At 49.0% G+C, this 20,679-nt stretch overlaps 1 protein-coding gene across 1 annotated transcript in view; it reads left to right on the top strand.

Annotated features, from left to right (window-relative positions):
• SYT13 (synaptotagmin 13) overlaps window positions 1-20,679 on the top strand; it is a 39,097-nt gene that overhangs the window by 2,724 nt on the left and 15,694 nt on the right. The window lies entirely within an intron of this gene.

Genomic DNA, 20,679 nt, shown 5'->3' with positions numbered 1-20,679 from the left:
GGGTAGCCTTGGGAATCTGATTTATGTCCCAAATGGATAAACAAAACTAAGCTTGGTATTGAAAAAGAGCCTGGGGGTCTTCCCAGGGGTTAAAAATCTGCCAGGAGTCTGCAGATGGAGTTTAAAGGGGTCAGGGGCTTAAGTAGGGGGAAATGGTCGTGTTTTTGTCACCATTAACTCAAATTGAAACTTGACATTTTCTGTAAGGGGGGGCTATAAACAAGAAAGCATGGGTGTGTTCTTGGTCCTCAAGACTTTAGCCTCAAGGAAAATCATAGCTTGCCCAAAACATGCTGCTGGGGTGGCAGACACTCCCGCTGTCGTTTATACTCACCACCACTCCATTTTAAGTTACGGTGTTTATTAAAGCCCCTGCTCCATCCTGTGATTTACTATATTAATAAAAGACCGCACATGTAGCGGTTCCTGGGTATATGCTATTGACTGTCCCTGTACAGCCTGTGGATTTTACTTTCTCCTCTTTAAGCATCCTGGAGATTTATCTGAGGGTTTCTTGAGTTAGGGAAGGGATCAGGTCACAGCACGAGTGGTCAGCAGCTCCTGCTGAGGGCCAGGTGGCAGAGGGTGACCACTCTGTGCCATGCCCCCTCGTGCCCTGCTGGCTTCAGGTCACACGTCACAGAGTTTTGCCCTAGGGCTGGCCTCAGGTCCCTTTGTTCTACCTTACTTGGACAATGTCCCACCTCACTTCTGCCCAGCCTTTGGGGAATGCGGGCAGTTCAGTCTTCTTACAGAGGCCATTCCAGGGCTGGTGGGACACCTCAGTCCACCCCAGGAAGTTTGGTTACAGCTGATCTGTGGCTTGAAAAAGAAATAGTCAGGGAGGTGGCCCTCAGAGAGGTGCCCTGAGGACCCTTCCCTCTTCTCCACAGCTGTCTCTGAATTTATTTGTAAGCTGCCTTCAGACCTCCCTGACTTCCTTCCACGGAATTCCCTCTTCTCAGGTTTCAGGTTTCTGTGATCCCTTTTGGCATTCTTGGGTGAGCGGAGAAGCTGCCCTCCCCACTAATCGTCCAGAGGTCATCTCCTAGCATGACCCTAAGGGGTCAAGACACTTTCATTTTACAGTCGTGTTTCAATTAATGTGACACTTACTTGGCTGGGACCTCAAGTGGACCTTCTCAAGTAACTTGGGTTCCCAGAGGACCTGGTACTTACTGCCTGTCCTCTCAAAGGCAGTGTGTAGCTAGAGACTTTAGTGACCTTGCTTGGCCTTCAGCAGTACTCATCAACTCTGCCATCCACACCCCGCTACCCACTGTCACCAGCGCCCCGTTCACTCACTTCTCCCATCCCATCAGACCTGAAACATGATGGCCTAGAGCCGAAGCTTAGCTCCAAGTTTTTAAGGGACAAAGAAATGCTGAATTTATGTCAAATAATATATGCACAAATGGGTCCTTTCCTCACAAGGTCTAGGGTGTGTCCTTTACTTTTCCCATACTCCTGACAACGTCGGCTGGGAAGCAGGTCATGTGATACCCCTGGATGTATATACTGAACGAAAACATTTCATATGTAACATGGACTAGGAGGGACAAACCACAAAGTAGGTCAAACAGGCAAGTTCCCATTTACAGGAGACCTGAAGCCAGGCTTGAGGCATGCGTGGTACCACCCTGCCAGGCAAGTAAGGGACAGGCTGAATAGGGAATGGGTAGCTGCTGGGTTTCGATCCCTGCTCTGCCTCTTAATCTAAGTTCTGCCTGCATGGCTTATTTCCTTTAGAAGTTACCTAGCCTTACTGTTTGTGTGCTTTCCTGTAAGTAGCTGTGTACCAGCATGGCTCCTATTAAGTCATCTTATTGTGACATAGGGGTTGTGGGCATCATGGAAGACCAGGCCAGTACGCTCATGATGGGAGTTTTAGGCCTGAGACCCTCCTGGACATGTTCCACCACAAGCCGCCTCTTGGCACTATCCATTTGCTACTGTTTCTCCACCTGCATCATAAAAGGCTGATTCTAGAGACTGGGGCCACAATGCCATCAATGGTGCCCTAGAAACCCTTTGACTGTTCTCCGGCTGCTTGTTTCCATTACACCCATGAGTGAGATGGGCCAAACACAGCTGTTGCACCAACACATTGATCACATCATCCATTAAAGGGTAATGAGTTCATCCTAGGCAAACACGCTCCTCCTGAGGAGACAGAAGGTGCAGCCAGCAGTTGCCCCAGAGCATGTGATGGTGCTGCCTGATGGGAAAGATAAAGGGAGCCACGAGAAATGCTGAGCAGGAGCAATGCCACTCACAGTCTAAAGTCCATCTTTCTTCAGCTCTGAGTGGCCACTCTCTGGGCATCCCCTTTGTTGGTTCTTGATGACTGGAGGCCCTGTGAGTTGCTAACCCCACTCCTGGAATTGCTTGGACTCTGGCTGCTTGAAGGGATGATCTCCATAGATTCTCAGCCTTTTACTTACCTATTGTTGTTAGCTGCTGGTGGCAGGAGGGAGAGGCTTGAGCCCAATGCTTCCTACGGGCTAAGCACATGTGGCACTACCGAGACCACCACAGCCCAGCTCTCATCTTTTTAAAGGACTGTTGTTAGTAAATCCCTTGACTAGTAACTGTACAAACGACAACAAAAGGCCCACATCCACAAAATAGTAAACATCAGGCCTGGCAATGCCATCTATGTACGTTCTTTATAGGCACCAGACAATTGCATTTTACAGATGAGAAATGTGAATCTAGAATGCTTAAGTGACATGTTCACATCATATTCATAGTAACATATTCTAAGACCCCAAACTTATGAAGTCTGGCTCTAGAGCAACGTATTTGATCACTTAGCTAGAGCTTAATAAGAAAACATTAGTCAAAATTTTGTTCAGGCTGCTGTTTTCCCCAGACAGGCGAACAGGGCCCTGTGTCTTTGCAGGTCAGTTTCCAAAACCTCCCCTGATGCTTGGATTAGTCTCTGCTTTGTACACCCATCAGCTCCAGGCACTGAGTACAGCCCAGGGCCTTCCTGAGAGATTTTACACAGTAAACATGTTTGGGCTGGTTGCTTAGCAACAACAAAGACAGTATGAATTTTTCATCACGAGATTAGCATAAATTATTTCAGGGAGATGAGCACACAACCCCAGGATGTGCTAAGCTCTTCAAAGTACTCACATAGCACATCTCTGTATCTGGACCTAGCATCCCTTCCCAATGGCAGGCCCCAATTTATCACTTTCCTTTTTCCCCGCCCCACAGGTTCTCTTTTTGGTACAGTATATAGATTAGTTTGTGCTATGATTAGTGTTAATTATCAATTTGACAGAATTTAGGATCACTCAGGAGTTAGGCCTCTGGGCATGCACATGGGGATTATTTTGATTAGGTTAATCAAGTTGGGAAGACCTGTCCACTGTGGATGGCACCATTCCCTGGCTGAGATGCCAGACTAAACACTGAAAAGGGGGAGCTGAACAGCAGTGTGGGGTTCACTGCCCTCTGCTTTCCTATTACAACTGTGAATGTGATCAGCTGCTCCAAGCTCCTGCTGCCTCGACTTCACTTCTGTCCCTTCTAACTGTGAGCCAAAGTACAGCCTTTTGCCCCTTTCTACCAGGCATGTTATCACAGCAACAGGAATAATAACTAAGAGTCAGGTTCATGATTCGTCCCCTAGTGGACCCCATATGGAAAACACTGTTGTGGCCTGCTCAGGCAACTGAGAATGCAGAAGGAAGGACCCTGTGGGAGGAAGTCGCTAAAGAAGCCAGCAGAGCTTACACCGAAGGGAGAAGGGAAGGAAAAGACCAGCAGGTGAAGACCCAGAAAGACGAGGGAAGACAGGGGCACCCGAGTCAGGGCTCAGGAACAAACAGAATATACAGACAGGAGCTCTTTCCAGGCACCCGCTATACGACAGAGGCACTGAGGCTGAGGCTCCCTCTTGCCTACTTAGCTGAGTACAGCTTCTCTGCACATTCCTCTACCAAAGGGCAACAGTCCACCTCCCCCTTGACCTTAGTGACTCAGTGTTCAGAACCCACAGAACCCATTTCTTGCTCCCTTGAGGGGAGGACAAGAGCTGCACAGAGGCAAGTGTTTTTATTTTTATGTGTGTACACATGTGCCTGTGTGAGTACATGTGAACCGTGTGCGTGCAAGTGTTTGCAGAAGACAGAAGAGGGCATTGGATCACCTGAAACTGGAACTACAGGCAGCTGTGAGCCACCATATAGATGCTGGAAACCAAACCCAAGTCCTCTTCACGAGCAGCAAGTGATCTTAACCACTGAGCCATCGCTCTAGCCCCAGTAGAGTTGAGTTTTAATAGCTAAGGCATTCTCTGTTTGGGCATCAGAACCAGCACACCTGAGCACACAAAAGGCTCCAAAACCAAGTTGTAGAATTTAACATGCCAGCAGAGAGGAAGGGAAAACAGAAGAAGGGGAATATGCCTCCCTCCCGTCCTCTCTCCCTTCCACTATCTCCAGTCCTCCTTCTCCTCCTCTTCCTCCTCCGTCTTAGAGTTGGGCTTTCAGACAGGGTCTCACTGGTCTAACTATGTAGCCCAGGCTAGCCTGGAACTTATTATATAGAAGCAAGGTTTTTTTGTTTTTGCTTTTTGTTTTTTACTGGCCTGGAACTTAGAAATTCTTCCTCCCTTGCCTCCGAGGCACTGGGATTAAAGTTTGTGCCACCACATCCAGCCCTCTATTCTTTTCTTATCCTTTTAATTACATTTACTGAAGGCAGCATACTGTGTGCCAGGCTCAACACTGGGTGGATGGGTACACACAGTAGTGTCTGCTCCCTCACCAGCAACACAGAGACCCATTCAGTCTCTATCCTCATAAAACATACGGTGCTGTGGGCAGGACAAGAGTCAAAGGAAGGGCCAGCCTGTGTGAAGTGATCTGTGGTCCGGCTGGAGGGTCAGAGAAACTCAGGCAAGCAGCCCATTGCCACCTGTGGTCAGGTTCATTCTCTCGCACATGCTCAGTATGTAGTCATGCCTCTGTGTACTGTACGGATTCTATTTAGTTCCAATGTGGTTTTTTTTTTTTAAATTAGGCTAAAATCCACACAAGAGTAACCATTTTAAAGAGCATGAATCATGAACCAGTGCCCTTTAGTGCATTTACATGGTTAAGTAACAGCCACCCCACCTAGTTCCAGAACATTTTCGTCACCTCAGCAGAAAGTCCACACCCTCTGAGCAGGAGCCTCTTGCCCATCTTCCTCCCCAGGCTTGGGTAAACACCCATCTGTGTCTGTCCCTCTGGATTTGCCTGTTCTGGACATTTTGTAAAAAATAGAATTATTTAACAGGTGACCTTCTGTGTCTGGCGTCTTACAGTCAGCATACGGTCTCTCTTTTTTTAAAGCTTTATTTTATTTTTAGTTATGTGTATGTGTGTGTGTGTGTGAGAGAGAGAAAGAATGTATGTCTGAGCATGTGCGTACTGGTGCGCTTGGAGGCAGGAGACTGTCTGGATGGGAAGTGACAGATGCCCGTGAGCTGTGAGGTGTGGGTAGTGTGAACCCTGCTTTGGTCATCAGCAAAAACAGCAGAAGATGGTAACTGCTGAGCCAGCTCTCCGGCCCCACCACTTAAAACAGCCAAGGTTTGTGGTGTCACAGCATGTGTCAATACCCCTCCCACATCCCTTCTCTTATCTTTTCTTTAGTCCTGCTGCCCTGGATGGTCCAGCTCTGTTTGTTTGAGTTCCTACCTTCAGTTCTTTAGGGAACACAGTATACATGGGAGTTGAGTTCCCAGGTCATATGGCAATTCTATATTTAACTTTTGGAGGATCAGCCAAACTGCCTTCTGGAGATACTGCCATGTTCTGTTCCCCCAGCGATACTCAAGGAGCTAAATTCTGCAACTCTATGACATTAGTTCTGAATTTCTCTCCTCCCTCCCTCCCTCCCTCCCTCCCTCCCTCCCTCCCTCCCTTCCTCCTTCCTTCCTTCCTTTCCTCCTTCTCCTTCTTTTGAGATGGCTACCCTAGCAACTGGGAAGCTGTGTTTTGGATGTCAACTGTACCCCATCCCACCCCTGCCCCACCTAGGCTCACTGCTCTAACACCGGGCCCCCAGCTGGTGGTGCTATTTCAGGAAGGTTGAGGAGGTAGAGCCTTGCCAGGGGAAGTGGGTCACTCCAGTGGGTCACCAGGTTTTACAGCCTAACCTCATGGCCTGCCTGCTCTCTGTTTCCCCATTGCAGAAGCAATCTGACCAATGGCCTCACCCTCTGGCTTCCTGCCTCCCCCCACCATGATGCCTTGTATCTATCCCCTAAAACTGTCAGCCCAAATAAGTCCTTCTTCGCTTAAGTTGCTTCTTGTCGGCCTTGGTCATGGCAGTGAGAGAAGTAACAATACACATGTGTATCTCGTGTCAGAATTTGTCTAAGCCTTTCGTGGAAACACTAGTTTAAAACTTATTCTTGCGCATTCATTCTGGTTTACCCACTTAAATTCTTTCACTGGTTTTTAACAGCCATTTGCTGGCTGCACCCGGTGGTTATTGAAGCGAAGCCTCACAGGTACATCTGAGACATGAGCATCTCAGAAGCAGTGGGGTGTGACACAGTTCAGAAGTCTGTGCCCGTCACTGTGTTGCTTAAACTTGTCGCTTGTTGTCATTGTCCTCTTCCTCGGTCCCTCACCCCAACCCCAGCAAGCTTCCCGATGCTTCACCCAGACACTTGTGTGTCCTCTAGGCTTTTCTCCATATATAATGTCCTTATGTCTTTTTATGTCTTTTTAAAAAAGATTTATTTATTTATTTACTTACTTATTTGTTATGTATACAGTGTTGTGCCTGCATGTACACCCACAGGCCAGAAGAGGGCATCAGATCACATTACAGATGGTTGTGAACCACCATGTGGTTGTGGGAATTGAACTTAGGACCTTTGGAAGAGCAGGCAGCACTGAGCCATCTCTCCAGCCCTGTTCTTATGTCTTGATGCTGACAGGCCACAGCAGTGCCAGGAGGAGCTTTGGCGATGTCCCCAATGGGGTTGGTGTGCTGTGCACACAAGCCTTCCCACCACAACTTTCACTAACTGCTAATTCCTTGCCTAAAGGGCTTTTGTACCTTTCTAGTGCAGAAAGGTCTTAGACGATTTTCACACAGCACTGCAGCGTGATCCCGAGATTATCTGAAGAGGTCGGTTGAGGTTTTAGGGTGGACAAGGAATGCATTATGAATTTTCCCCATTTTTTTTCTTGCCCTTCTAAAATTGCTCTATGGGAACAAGTCAGGATCAAGTCATGATGGGCACTTACACATGTGAAAATGAATGAGCAAAAGCAAGGAAGGGCGCTGATCGAGTCCACCAGGGCCTTTTGATATATTTCATTGATCTCCTTTGCCTCCACTTCCGCTCACTGAAGCCAAGGTGTACTTTACTTTCTTAGAAACAGGCACAAGTGAGGAGGGAGGCTGAGTGGATGACTGGGTTGGGGGCTGGATAAGCGATGAATGAGGAATAGATGAGCAGCTGCCGGCAGCCACAGCATACTCGCAGCATCGGCTAGGGAGGAAGGTGGGCTGCAGGCTCACGGGCGAGCTCTGCACTTGCCAGTTGGTATAACAAGGGTGAGTGAGAGCTGGGGAGCATGGGCAGTCACACTCCAGATTGGCACCCCTCCCTTTCAGCCTTCATTCACGTGGTTAGCATAGGGCAAAGGTAAAATCTTCACCTGTGGGCATGGGGAGCTGTCTCAGTCTGTAAAGCGCTGGCTCTCAGCCAGTGTAAAAAATCTGTTCAAGTCATCGGAACCAATGTAAAAGCCTGGCATAGTGGTGAGTGTTTATAATCCCAACACCAGAGAGCTATAGAACCACATATCTCCATGTGCACATGCACACAAATGCAAATGTGTCTACACATACATGAACATGTGCACACACACTAGATCTTCACCAGGTTCACAGGTGGCAAGTTCATATTGTGCCTGACAAGGGGTCCAAACTGCTTAGGGTGGCTATGCTGCTCAGGCATCATGGGGGATGGGGGTGAGGGTGGGATGGGACAGCAGTGAGGGAGAAAGGTGTTTGTGTGTGTGTGTGTGTGTGTGTGTGTGTGTGTGTGTGTGTGCACGTGTGCATGTGTGTATGCATATTCCTGTGTGTGCATGTGTGCATATGTGTTTGTATACATGTGTGTGTTTGTGCATGCATGATAATGTGTGTATTTGTGGATGTAAGTTTGTGTGTGTGCACACATATGTATGTGTGCATGTATGTGTGCATATGTATATGATAGGGAAGTAGAAGGGAGACTATGACAGGAGAGGAAGATCCTCGGCTCAGTCCCCAGTATATCACAAAAGGAAGAAGAAGACAACATGACTGGAAGATGACACAACTGACTGTGACAAACTGTCTTCTCTCCTCTGCCAAGGAGATTTTCATATACATATAAAAGTAGAGGGAAGTTGGGAAGGAAGAGGGCATCCAAAGATTGGTCGAGGAGAGAGGGGAAGCTAGCTGGAAGGGCAAATATACACAGGGTACAGAAATGACACATATGTAGGAAAATGTTATAATGAAACTTAACTAAAACACTCATTTAAAAAAAGTAGGACATGGTGGTGCATGCTTGTAATGTTCGCACTGGGAAGTAGGGGCAGAAGGGCCAAGAGTTCAAGGCCATCCTTGAGCATATAGTAAGTTCAAGACTGACCTGATCTACATGAAGCTCAGTCTCAAAATATCCAAGATAGTGATGTCTGAAATGTTTAAAGAAGAATGATCCGGGGAGGACTGAGGGTAGGAGAGAACACTTTAGGGAACAGCAGATGAACGGGTGGAAACGGTCACAGGCCAGGCAGCCTTCCTTCGCGTTTGGCACCCCTGACTTTCCTGGCTCCATAGCATCCTCTCTCAGTGCCTTGCAGCAGCAGCTGGCATGCTTCCATTTCCAGCTCATCTCCTTCACCTGGAAGGAAGGCGAGGCTATCAGACAGAGAAGGTGGAGTTATTTCAAGACAAAAATCCAACCCGACGGTGGGGCTATCCTGCAGCTGTGGACTGTGTCCTTTGAAGAACTCATCTGTTACTGGCCAATTGGAGAGGATCCTCAAAGCAGCACATACTGGGAACCCTTTGTGCAAAACACTTAAGGTCAAGACGTGCGTAAGAGTGTCAGCAGCGGCTGACTCAAGGTCAGAGTTTTGCCAGACGACACCAGGACAAGGACTAGGAACAAGGGGGTCTTTAGACTCTACAGCACTCTTGAAACAATAGACAACAGAGTCAAGTAGGGAAGCTGGGAGGTGAAGGCAGTTGGAGGCTCCATGGATTAGGGGCAGGAGAGCTCAGCCTGCAGCTGGGATGAGGGAAAGCTGGGGGTGGAGTGCACCATGTGTCTCAGGGTGTCCTGAGAGCACCACCCCACTAGAGTCTGAATGGACAACACATCCTTTACATCCCCTATGGGTTGAGTAGGGGCCTCAGTGGGGGGAGGGGTGTTAGGGGACAACTCAAATACTTGCAGCCCATACAAAGGAGGGCGAGCTGCCTGCCGCAGAGGAGGCAAATGCCCATTAAACCTGTCCCACAGTGTTTTTCTAGAATTTTCCTTCATTTTAAGAAGGCTCCAGAATCCCTCTTGTCTGTGTAGCTGCTGAAGCCCTGGCAAAGTCCTACAGGGGGCACTAACAGTGGCTCACAGTGGCTGCTTATACCTAAGCCTTGGAATCTGGAAAAATGGGTTGAGGCAGCACTGCAGATTGTCCCTGGGCAGGCACTTTAGGGTCATGGCCTCCTCAGGAGCACAGAAAGGTGGCTGTGCCTGAGGCTGAGGCTGAGGCTGACTAAGCTGGAAGAAACCCTGCTCAGGGACTCAGACAGGCCGCTTTGGGAGGCTGCTAATTGCAACAGTAAATGGAATGGTAATTGGGCTAATAAATAGTATGAATAATTAAGCTGCCTTCAAAGGCCCTTCTCAGAGTGATTTTGGTATAGTCTTTGAATGAAGGAAGGGATGGTGCGTCTGAGCAGATCTACCCTTCCCTCTGCTTTGACACCAGCCAGTGACCTAAGCTTTCCGCCCTGCCCTGGTCACCTGTGTCCTCATCACTGGGTCATCTTGGGGTCTAGGTAGTATGCTGTGGTGGTTAATATAGATTGTCTACCTGTCAGGATCTAGAACCACCAAGGAGACAAGCCCCTGGGCCTTCCTGTGGGGTCTGTATTGTTAGGTTAATTGAGGTGACAGGACCACCTTAATTGTGGGTGAGACCATCCTAAGGGTTGGGTCCCAGACTGATTAAAAGAGGAGAAAACTGGCTAAGCACAGCATTCATCTCTGTGCTTTCTGACTGGGGATACAATTCAACCAACTGCCTCCCTCCTGCTGCCACACCTTTCCCACCAAGGTGGACTGGACCTTCAACCTGGGCCAAAGCAAACCTTTCCTTAAATTGCTTTTATCTGACATTTTACCACCACAAAAAGTAACACATGCAAGCATTAAGCATGGTGCCCAGAATGCAGTAAGTGCTGGGCTAAAGACTGCTCCTTGTTGCCTTCAAGGCCTCTCTCTGGCCCTCCTGACCCAGCTCCAACCTTACCCCATCCCCACCTCTGCCAGGAGCAGCCTCTGTTTTCTATCCTTTCATGCTCAGGCTCTGGAGGCTTCTTCCTGTCAACTCACTGGTAGAACAAGGTGGTGTTGGCTAAAGAGGACCCTCAAGGAGACCTGCCAGGTTGCTGAAGGTTGGCTGCTGTACCTGTAACTGAAGGGCTCAACTCTCCACAGGGGAAATGTCTTCACTCAGCTATCTGCCCTGGGTCTTGTCACCTCCCCTACCCAGAAGCCCTTTATACCTAGGATGTCAGTGATCCTGCTGGCCCAGGGGTTCCACCATTCATGTTTCATGTTGATGCCTCGACCCTACACTAGTGTAAGTGTTTAATGAAAGGTTCCCCATCCAGTGCCCCCCCCCCATCTCCATCCCAACATCCAGTGTAAAATGTACCAGGTACTCTGGCCCAAATCTAACAATGGGTGCTCAGTCAGAGTTAACCTCATCACAGACCCTGAGAATCAGCCAGGAGAGGAGGGACAGTCCGGAGAAGGTACCAATGGAGCTGGCAAGGTGGGGACCAAGCGTAAAGATACTTCTGGTCACACAAGGTTCCAACCTTTAGCACTGGCTTTCATTTTCCCTTTTGATCCAGTATCCAGCTGGTACCTTGTGCATCCCACAGATTTTAATACCTGTTGTCAACCAACACCTGGGAGCATGGCATTTCAGGGTGGTTCTCATTTCGTGCAAGGACCTGAGTTAAAACACCCCAAGTTTATAGCAATTGGAAGCCAGCTGCTCTGATACTACTGACCTTTTACAGTCTAATTGTATTTTTGCAATGTTTTGCAGGCCTGTTCCATTGGTGGGGGAGATGCAATAGGTCTGGATTTAGTTTAAATGGAAGAACAGTTGTGTAGAGGAATTTTAATTTAGAACATGGCTGTTCTGGCAAGAGATCCCATCCAAAGACCTTCTAGGTCTGTGTGATATGGTCGGAATACAAACACGCCTTTAATCCAGAAGACAGAGGCAAACAGATCTGAGTTCAAGGACAGCCTGGTATAGAGCAAGTTTCAAATAAAGAAAAGCTTAGGTCTAGGTGTGGTGGTGTTTAATCCCAAACAATGAAGGTAAAGTTAATTTGTAGAAGGAAGTGCCCATGTTTGAAAGAGAGAGGAAAGGGAAGCTACTTAAGTGGCAGTGCAGAGGCGGGGGGGGGGGGGGGGGGGGGGGGGGGAGGGCAGTGAGGAAGCCGTTTTACCAGGACAGATAAACAGAGACAGGTAGCAGAGAGAGAATAAGCTAGGCACAGGGCATCCCTTGCTGACTGGACATGAGGCTTAAGGCAGGACCCTGACTGTCCTTCAAGTCCTACTGTGGACAGTCATGCAGCAGCACACGCAGGAATAGTTCTCCCTGGAAAGTTTACAAACAAAAAACCGGAAGTGCTCCTCCTGAGTGCAGCTCTCTTGCACACACTCCTTTGGCTCAATCCTGACTCCACCCCCAAGCAGCCCATCGTCCTTGGAGATGCTCACCTGGTACTCCTTCCCTCATCTCAGTTCCCGATGCCTCAGATTCCTCACTCCTAGACCTCTCCCACCCGACCATATCTCTTCCTTCTTCCACCTCTCTCTTCTTCTGTTTCTGTCCTTCTTGCTGGCATCTGCTGGTGTAAGTTGCCGGAATAAGTTTTGTTCAGGCCGTTCTCCAGTCGCAGATTGTCCGAAGGGCCTGCTGTTAAAACAGAATTCTAAACCTTTGTTCAAGGCGCTCCCTGGCCTGGCCTCACGTTATTTCCCAGCCTCCTCTTCCTCCTTGGCATGCTCACATACTATGGGTGTGCCCGTGTCTGGATCCAGGTTACTGCCATCCCTGTTTGAGATGCCTCTGTCTCTTACACCATTCATCATCCTCAGATCTAGGCTGAAGCCGCCCTCCTCCTTCGGATCACACTGAGGGTGAGGAGTTGTGCGGTTCCCAGCACTTCTGTCGGTGGCTCACGGCTGCCTGTGGCTTCAGCTCCAGGTGGTGCAACGCTCTCTTCTGGCACTCTTAGGCACCTGTCTCCCCACGGCACACACACAGACACATACACATAAATAAAAAAACAACCCTTACTTTTTAAAAGACCACATTCAACTGGCTGGGGGAGTAGCTCAGATGTAATGGGCTTGCTCCCACACATGAGGTCATGGGTTCCCATCCCCAGAACTGCCAAAAAATGAAAGGCTACTGTTCACCTTCTTATACGCATGCGCCCAGGGTAGCCAATATCTTTCCTCTTGCATATCAGTGATTATCCATTGACACAGCACAGGGATGCCTGAGCTCAGCAAAAAAGAACCCTTTGATCGATTAGCCATGTCTGGAGTTGTGGCATAAGCACTTCCTTGTTTCTAATTGCGGAGTCTCTCTTCCAGCCCCTCACTACACTTGCTGAGAGTAGGTTCTTGCTCATGCGTGCTGCAGAGGCTGGGCGAATACACAGCTAGGAAACAAGCGTGGGATGACTTAGCAGACCCTAACCCAATGAGGAGAATCGAAGCTTAAGGCCCAAATCGGCGAGGAAGGCACACCTGTTTGCCACCACACTACCACCCTCCCGGCTGTACTCAGACCTCCCGGGTAGAGACTGCCGTGCCTTCCACATGACTGGACCAAGAGGACGGCTGTTCCTGAGGACTTGCAACTCTCTGCACTTTTTCCACCCTGTGTCGCCTTTGACTGGTGATCTTTTACGCTTGACAGACTTAGCAAATGTACTTTTTTTCCTCTAACACGGAGAAAAGCTTTGAGGATGCAACTGTGAACAGCAGGCGTTGTTAGCAGGATGATCTCGAGTGCACCCGTCATTTCATGGGTAAAAACAATCCCGTTCCAGTAGCTTATGTTTTTCAATAAATTGGCACAATAACAGGGTTGAAAACTGTTGCCGTGGCCCATGGCGTCATCATTTATGCAAGGAGTGTAGACTCAACACTTCCTCTGGCTGCTCTGGAGAAAGATTCTAGCTTTGGTGTCAAGGGAAGTGAGCTAGCTTGCCTTAATAGACCCACCTACCTATCCCCCTCACCCCCCCAATCGCCCCCACCCCATGTAATAAAAGTCAGGTGTGGTTACACTTGTTACCCAGTGATGAGGAGCCAGACACAGGCTTACTCCATGAGTCCTCAGCCAATGAGAGACGCAGCCTCAAAATAACAAAGTAGATGTGTCACCTGAGAAACAACTACTAAGGCATGTCCTCTGCCTCCACATGCCTGCACACACATGTGTACCCGAGTGCACAGATACAGGCGCACGTGCACACTCACTGCTCTCTGGGTGCAAACTTTCAGCCACTGCCGTGCCCCAGAATGCTCCTCTTCCACATCTCTGCCTGTCAAGCTGCCACTCATGCTTTGGGGTGCCCAGTCCAAAGTGAGGTTCCCTGAGCATCTTCTTGCATGGCTCCCTTCCCCCCACACCTCCCTTTCTCAAGGTGCTCTGCCATTCCAGCCACATGGTCTAGCTGGGTTTTTATTGCCACAGCAGTTTCCCTTGTAACAGCTGTAGAATTGGCGCCAATCTCACAGAATTTCCTTTGCGGAGGTTTAGAGGGGCTCAGGGAGGTTGCATGGGAGAGTGTAGGGCACAGGCAGGCAGGACCATGGCGAGGAAAAGGCTGGAAGCCTGAATTTAAAGGAGGGAAACAGAGATCCCCCTCAGAAAAATCGAATTACCTAGCCACTGAACTGGGGGTGGGGGTGGGGAGGCTGCTTGTAACAGAGCGCGTAGTCGTCCCTGACCAAATGAAGTTGCAAGGAGAGTGAGGCCCTTCTGGCTATCGATTTGGCTTGTAGAAGGTAGTCTTCCCTTGGGGAGACAGTGATCTCCCTCAGCTGGCTAGCTTGCCTTAATAGACCCGCCTACCTATCCCCCCCAACCCCTCAGCACCCCCTGTTAGTTGTCACACGTGGGCAGACCATGTGGAGGGCAGAGACCAGTGGCTGCCAGGGCTTCTTTCACAGAGAATGTTCTCAATGGTGAACCATGTCTGATCAGATGAATGAGTGAATGTCCAGCCTAGGAACACAGAGGAGGGACTTCCTCCCCCTCCCCCCAGCTGGCTTCTTACATCATCCCACAGCCTTGGGGAGATGCCAGTCCACTGGTGGCAGAGGAACAGACTAGTCTACAGGTTCTATAGTCACGTGCCTGGACCTGGATCCTAGCCTGGTGTCTCACCAACCACGGGACTTCAGACTTACCTCTCTGTGCCTCAGTTTCCTCTTTTGGAAAGCAGGTAGATCGGTGTCACTTTCTTTGTGTTGTAGTTAGGCTTAAATGAGTCCCTCAGGCACAATGTGTAGACCCATGTGTGACACCTGATGGGTGCACACACAGATTTCTATCTGTCTGTCTGTCTATCTATCTATCTATCTATCTATCTATTTATCTATCTATCTATCTATCTACCTACCTACCTTTGGTTTTTTAAAAATAGGGTTTCTCAGTGTAACAGCCCTGACTGTCCTGGAACTTACTTTGTAGACCAGGCTGGCCTCAAACTCACAGAGATCCATGTGCCCCTGCCTCCCGATTTCTGGGATTAAAGGTGTGTGCCACCATGCTCATGAGGCCCCACACACAGATTGTTTGTTTGTCTTTAACAGATATTAGCTTAAGAAGGCTTTCTTGGCACTCAAGCTTTTATGGACATAATTCCCTTTCTTCCTCACTCGGTTACCCCCTGCCATGGTCTTAATGCTACTTCTTTCTAACCCAAATTGCCTTTGAGGACTGCTGGTACCTAGATTGGTGTCTGCTGAGATTGTTCTCCCCATGAGGACACTGACTTAAAGAGACTGTTAGTACTGCTCCTTGGCCCCAGAGATGATGGCAGTGTTGAGTGAATAGCTGGATGGGTGGCTCAGTGCAGAGAGAGGGTTTGCCCTCTCTATTTGTGTCACAGACTTGCCACTGAAGGAGGCTCTCACCTCACTCTTACCCTGCTCCTAGTCTGTTGTGTAGTACTGGCTAGAGGGTTAGGTCCAGTGTAAACTAGACTGACTATGTATCTATGTATGTATCTATCTATCATCTATCTAACTGTCTGTCAGCCTATAGACAAGGCCTCAATAGAGTCTAGACTGTCCTCAGACATATCATATTTCCAAAGATGACCTTGAATTCCTTATCCTCCTACTCCACCTCCCAAGCATTAGGATCACAGGTGTGTGGCATCACTCCTTTATGTACTGCTGAAGATTGGACCGAGGGCCCCATGCATGTTAGGCAAATACTCCACCAATTGAGCCACATCCTCAGCCTCCCCCCCCCCTGCATCCCCCCCCTGCAAACTAGCCTTTTTAGGTTTAAAAATAACCTCCAAGGGAAAACAGAGTAGGAAGAGGTAAGTCCTTAGAGAAGGGGATTTGGGACACAGGCTTGGAATACACAGAAGAGGAGGTGGCGCTGGCTGCAGGGTCGTCATGGAAACACTGCTTGGCGCCAGGACTGGAAGACCAGCTGTTTCTTCAAAGTGAAGCTCTGCTCAGCAGTTTGAAATACACACCTCTTTCACCAGGACCCTGTGGACTCGCCCCAGATTAGCCAAGCTGATCTACCATACCTGTGTCTCTGGGGTCTCCCTTAATCTGGGGTGGGCTCAAGTAAGATGCAGGTACCAATCACTCCAGTAGCATTCTGGGAGGCTTCTTAAATACACAGAATCCCTAGAACCTGCACAATATGTAGACCTATGTCTGATGCCTGATTGGTGCACACACAGATTTCTATCTATCTATCTATCTATCTATCTATCTATCTATCTATCTATCATTTATCTACCTATCTACCTATTTACCTATCATCTATTTTTTTTTTTTTAAATAGGGTTCCTAAGGCTGGGGCCTGGGAATCTGTGTGAGTGATGTCTGCAGGCTGGCTCCTCCAATATTCCTGCCCCGCAGACTGAAGCCAGTAGGGGGCAGTGAGGTAGAACTTTGGACTGATAGCCTAGGTTGGAGGGCGCCCTCACTTCTCTCTACTCAACCATGACTTTGGACAAGGAACTAGGATCAGTAAAATGGCATCGATCTCCCAGAATTTCCTTTATGGAGGTTTAGCGGGCTCAGAAAGGTTGCATGGGTCAGCGTAGGGCACAGATAGGCAAAACCATGGAGTGGAAAAGGCTGGAAACCTGATTTAAAGAAGAGAAACAGAGAGCCCCCTCAGATTGGAAAAATCTGCTTTTAAATTGCTTAGCCACTAAACTTGGGGTGGGATGGGGGTGGGGTGGGGGTGGGGTGGGGGGACTGTTTGTCACAGATTACGCAGTCTTTCCTGACCAAATTAAGTTCTAAGGAGAGCGAGGCTGTTCTGACTACAAACTTAGCTTGTAGAAGGCAGTCTTCCCCTGTGGCGATGGTGACTATGTGTGTGCACATTTGTGTGCGTGTGTGTATGTGTGCACGTGTACCAGTGTGTGTGTGTGTGCCTGCCAGCTCTCCAGCTCCCTCAAATGTTACTTTAAGAAGGATGTCCCAGCGCCAAACCCCAAATTAATAACCAGCTGGGCCTCTGAGAACTCCAGGTAAGGTGAGCCTGTCACAGACCACTAGCTCCATAATTAACTTCTCCTTTCTAAACATAAACCTCACCGGCGAGGGCATCCATCTCATCCCTCCTGGCACCCTCATGCCAGGTGAGGCCTGGCCTGAGGTGAGGCTCCATCAATATTTGCTCATTTATAGAGGAAGTCCAGGTCCTCCCACCCTGCCCCCAAGCCATCTGCCAGCCTGCCACAGCTCATACAGACAGCCTGAGGCTTCCAGACTGCTGCCTTAGGAAGCCAGAGCCAGGGAAGTGAGGCTCCGGCTGGGAGGGAGGGCGCGAGGCAGGCACACAGGAGAGCAGCCTCCACTTAGCATCCAGGGTGACAGCTGGGGTTGCAGGGGTCACCTTCAACCTCAAAGCTCCAAAGACATTGTTGAGGGGAGACAAAGAGGAAGAAAAACAGAAGTTCACAGTTAGGCAAGTTCCCTCCCCAGAGCTACAGGCTTTCTTTTTTTCTTCCAAAAAATGTTTTGGTAGATGTTTGTGGAAGATTCCTACTTCTATAGGCCTGGCTGGCCTCCAACTTGTGATCCTCCTGCCTCCACCTCCTGAATGCTGCAGTTACAGGGGTGAATCACCACACCAACTTCGATTTATGTATGTATATATGTGTATGTATATGTATGTGTATATATGTATGTGTGTATGTGTACGTATATATGTGTTTTGTGTATATATATATGTGTATGTGTATATGTATGCATATGTGTGTGGGTGTTTGTATGTATGTGAATCTGTGCATGTATTGGGTTTTTTGAAACAGAATTTCTCAGTACCTAGCCCTGGCTGGCCTGGACCTCATTAATGCAGACCAGGTTGACCTGAGGTTTGTGGCACTCTCCCCTAGTTCTGCCTCCCAACTGATGTGATTACAGGCACGTGAGGTGCCATCATACCTGCCCAACACACCGGGCTCACTATGCTTTACTGTGCTAACTACACATGGCATGAAATCTGCCTTGTGAGGAGTGCATATGTAGGCCCATGGTGTTAGATATGCTCATAACGATGGGTGACGACCCAGCATCTCCATAGCACTTCTGTCCATTTTCAACAGTACCTCTCCCCCCACCCCACCCCCCAGCCAGCATCTTTCAGTTACAGTGAGTACTTTAGGTTTGTGCACATTGTAGCACACCAGAAATCCTTCTTTCTCTGGGCTGAGTAGTGTTTCAATGCATATGCTGCCCGTTTCTTTCTTTTTCTCTCCCTCCATCTGTCTGTTTCTCAGGCAGGAACCTGGAGGCAGGAATTGAAGCAGAGGCCATGGACAGACACTGCTTACTGGCTTGCTCCCTACAGCTTGCTCAGGTTGTTTTCCTATATAGCGCAGGACCACCTGCCCAGGTGGTCTGGCCACTCCCACACCCATCATTAATCAAGAACAATCCCACACAGACTTGCCTACAGGGCAATCTTATGGAGGCACATTCTCAATTGAGGTTCCCTTTGCCCAGATGGTCCAGTTTGTGTCAAGTTGACAGAAACTATCCAGCAAACCTTGCTTAGCAGTAATTGTGTTTCCTCTATGGAAAATAACCACAGATGTCCTTTATCTGCTTTGGGATGGAGTAGTTTGGGTTTTTGACGCTGACTTTCCCCCATGGAGTTTTAGAACTCTATAACACCACTGTGGCTTTTGAGTGGCCAATTCAGCCCTGTGGCAGGAGGCAGGCTGCAGGAGACCAGACATGCCTCCAGGCATTGTGGTACCCACACCCATCCCCCCCCCCCCTCACCATAAACCTGGTACCTGCAGAGCTAGCCATAGTGCCTGGAGCCAGAGGCTAACAGACTGGGATTTGGATGAGGCTGGGAAACTCCAAGGGGCTCCTCTGAGGGGTCCTCCCTGTGTGTGTGCCTCTCCTGTCTGTTTGGCTCCACAGACATCCAATCCTAACTGCTGAATTGCAGTCCCTCTGAACACCTTTCCTGGCGCATTGGTATCCACTGTCTCAGGTCTCTGTCCTGGGCTGCAGGGCCAGGGGCTCCAGAAGCTCTGGTTCTGAGTGCCACTTCTTCACCTCCACCTGGGTGCAGGTGTGCCTGCAGGACCGGTGTCTCAGCATCCCTTCTGGATGGTCTTCTTCCCCATGCAGACTTCTCTCTCAGGCTCTCTCTGTTCCCCTAAACCTCTTTTCTATGACTTGAGTTTGAGCGGCGAGGTTTCAGCTATTTGATATGCAATAGAAAGAGGAAACCTTTTACATGTATTTATTTTTTATTTACTTATTTGTCTGTTTATGTGTATGTAGAGAGCACCCATGCCACAGTGCCCGTGTGGAGGTCAGAAGTCAGCCCACAGGAGTCAATTCTTTTCTTCCATCATGTGGATTCTGAGGATCAAACTCAGGCTGTCAGATTTAGCAGCAAACATGTTTACCAGGGTTCTGAAATGCAGAACAAGATGGGTGGTTGGTGCTTTTGTGCCTTGAAGACTTGAGTCCTTGAAGACGGACAGCATGTCTGCTCCCAGCTTAGGCCATTAATCATTCTTGTAAAAGACCACTGTTTGCCCTCAGGATAAGGATCAATACCAAGTGAGGAAGCCATAGGCTAGGTACACAGAGATTCCAGGGGGCTGAGTGGACGCCAGGCTGGTGACCCCTCAGAGGCTTCCTGCAGTGCTGGGCATCCATTTGGCATGCTCTGGGTTGCAAGGCAGAAATTCTCAACTCAAACCAGCTGCAAGAGTTAGAACATCACCACTTGTGAGTGTGCCAAGGTGACCAGGCCACAGGGTGGGTGGCCGGCCTTGGTTGCCAAATGATATTAACACCAGAGAAACAGGCTCTGTGTCCTTCATTCCTCAGTCCATGGTGTTGTCTTTGTCCTAACTCTGACTCATCTTGCAGTCACAGGACAGGGCCATGTGCCTTCTGCCCAGTGGGAATATATTCTGTCTGGAGATCATGCCTGCCATAGCATCTGGGTTGGCTTCCCTAAGCTTGGTGTTGTCCAACCTCAGAACAGGAAAACTCACCAAGCTAATGGCATGGAAAGGAGGGCCTGAGCAAGCAGTCACACCCTAGCATCTGAAGATGGCCCCAAACAACCAAGCGATACTGTGGAAAGCAGATGGAGGGGAGTCGGGATGGGTCTTCAGGGTAGGCAGGAAATCAGACCCCAGCTCTGTGAAGGCCCCCATGAAGAACCTCGTTCATTCATGGAGCAGTGATGGGTCCCCAACCAAAACCACAGGCTCAGCCAGCCATGAAACAAGCCCAAGAACCAAACCCAGCCTTTCTATAAAACAAGTGAGCTGGAATAAAATCAAATGCCATCCGAAGAGCCTCACTTCTGGTCCCAATATGGAGCAGACAGGCTGACTCTGAGCCAAGGAAGGCTGAGACCTGACAGTGCTAGGAGTTCTTTCAGGGCTGAGGAGCAAAGACACTTGAGACTGGAACAGGGTACTGCAACTGCCATTTGGTCACCAACAGTGGCCAATTGACAACTGATACCAACAGGTGAATGGAGTGAAATCCTGTCAAAGTCTTTAGTGGCTCCATGTGACTCTGAGTCTCAGTTTCCCCATTGTGAAATAGTAAAA

This window comes from Acomys minous, assembly GCF_964271855.1.
Source record: "Acomys minous genome assembly, chromosome: 3".
In the NCBI taxonomy this organism is placed as follows: domain Eukaryota; kingdom Metazoa; phylum Chordata; class Mammalia; order Rodentia; family Muridae; genus Acomys; species Acomys minous.
Note: the sequence above shows the minus strand (reverse complement) of the source record. Positions and strands in the feature narration are given on the sequence as shown.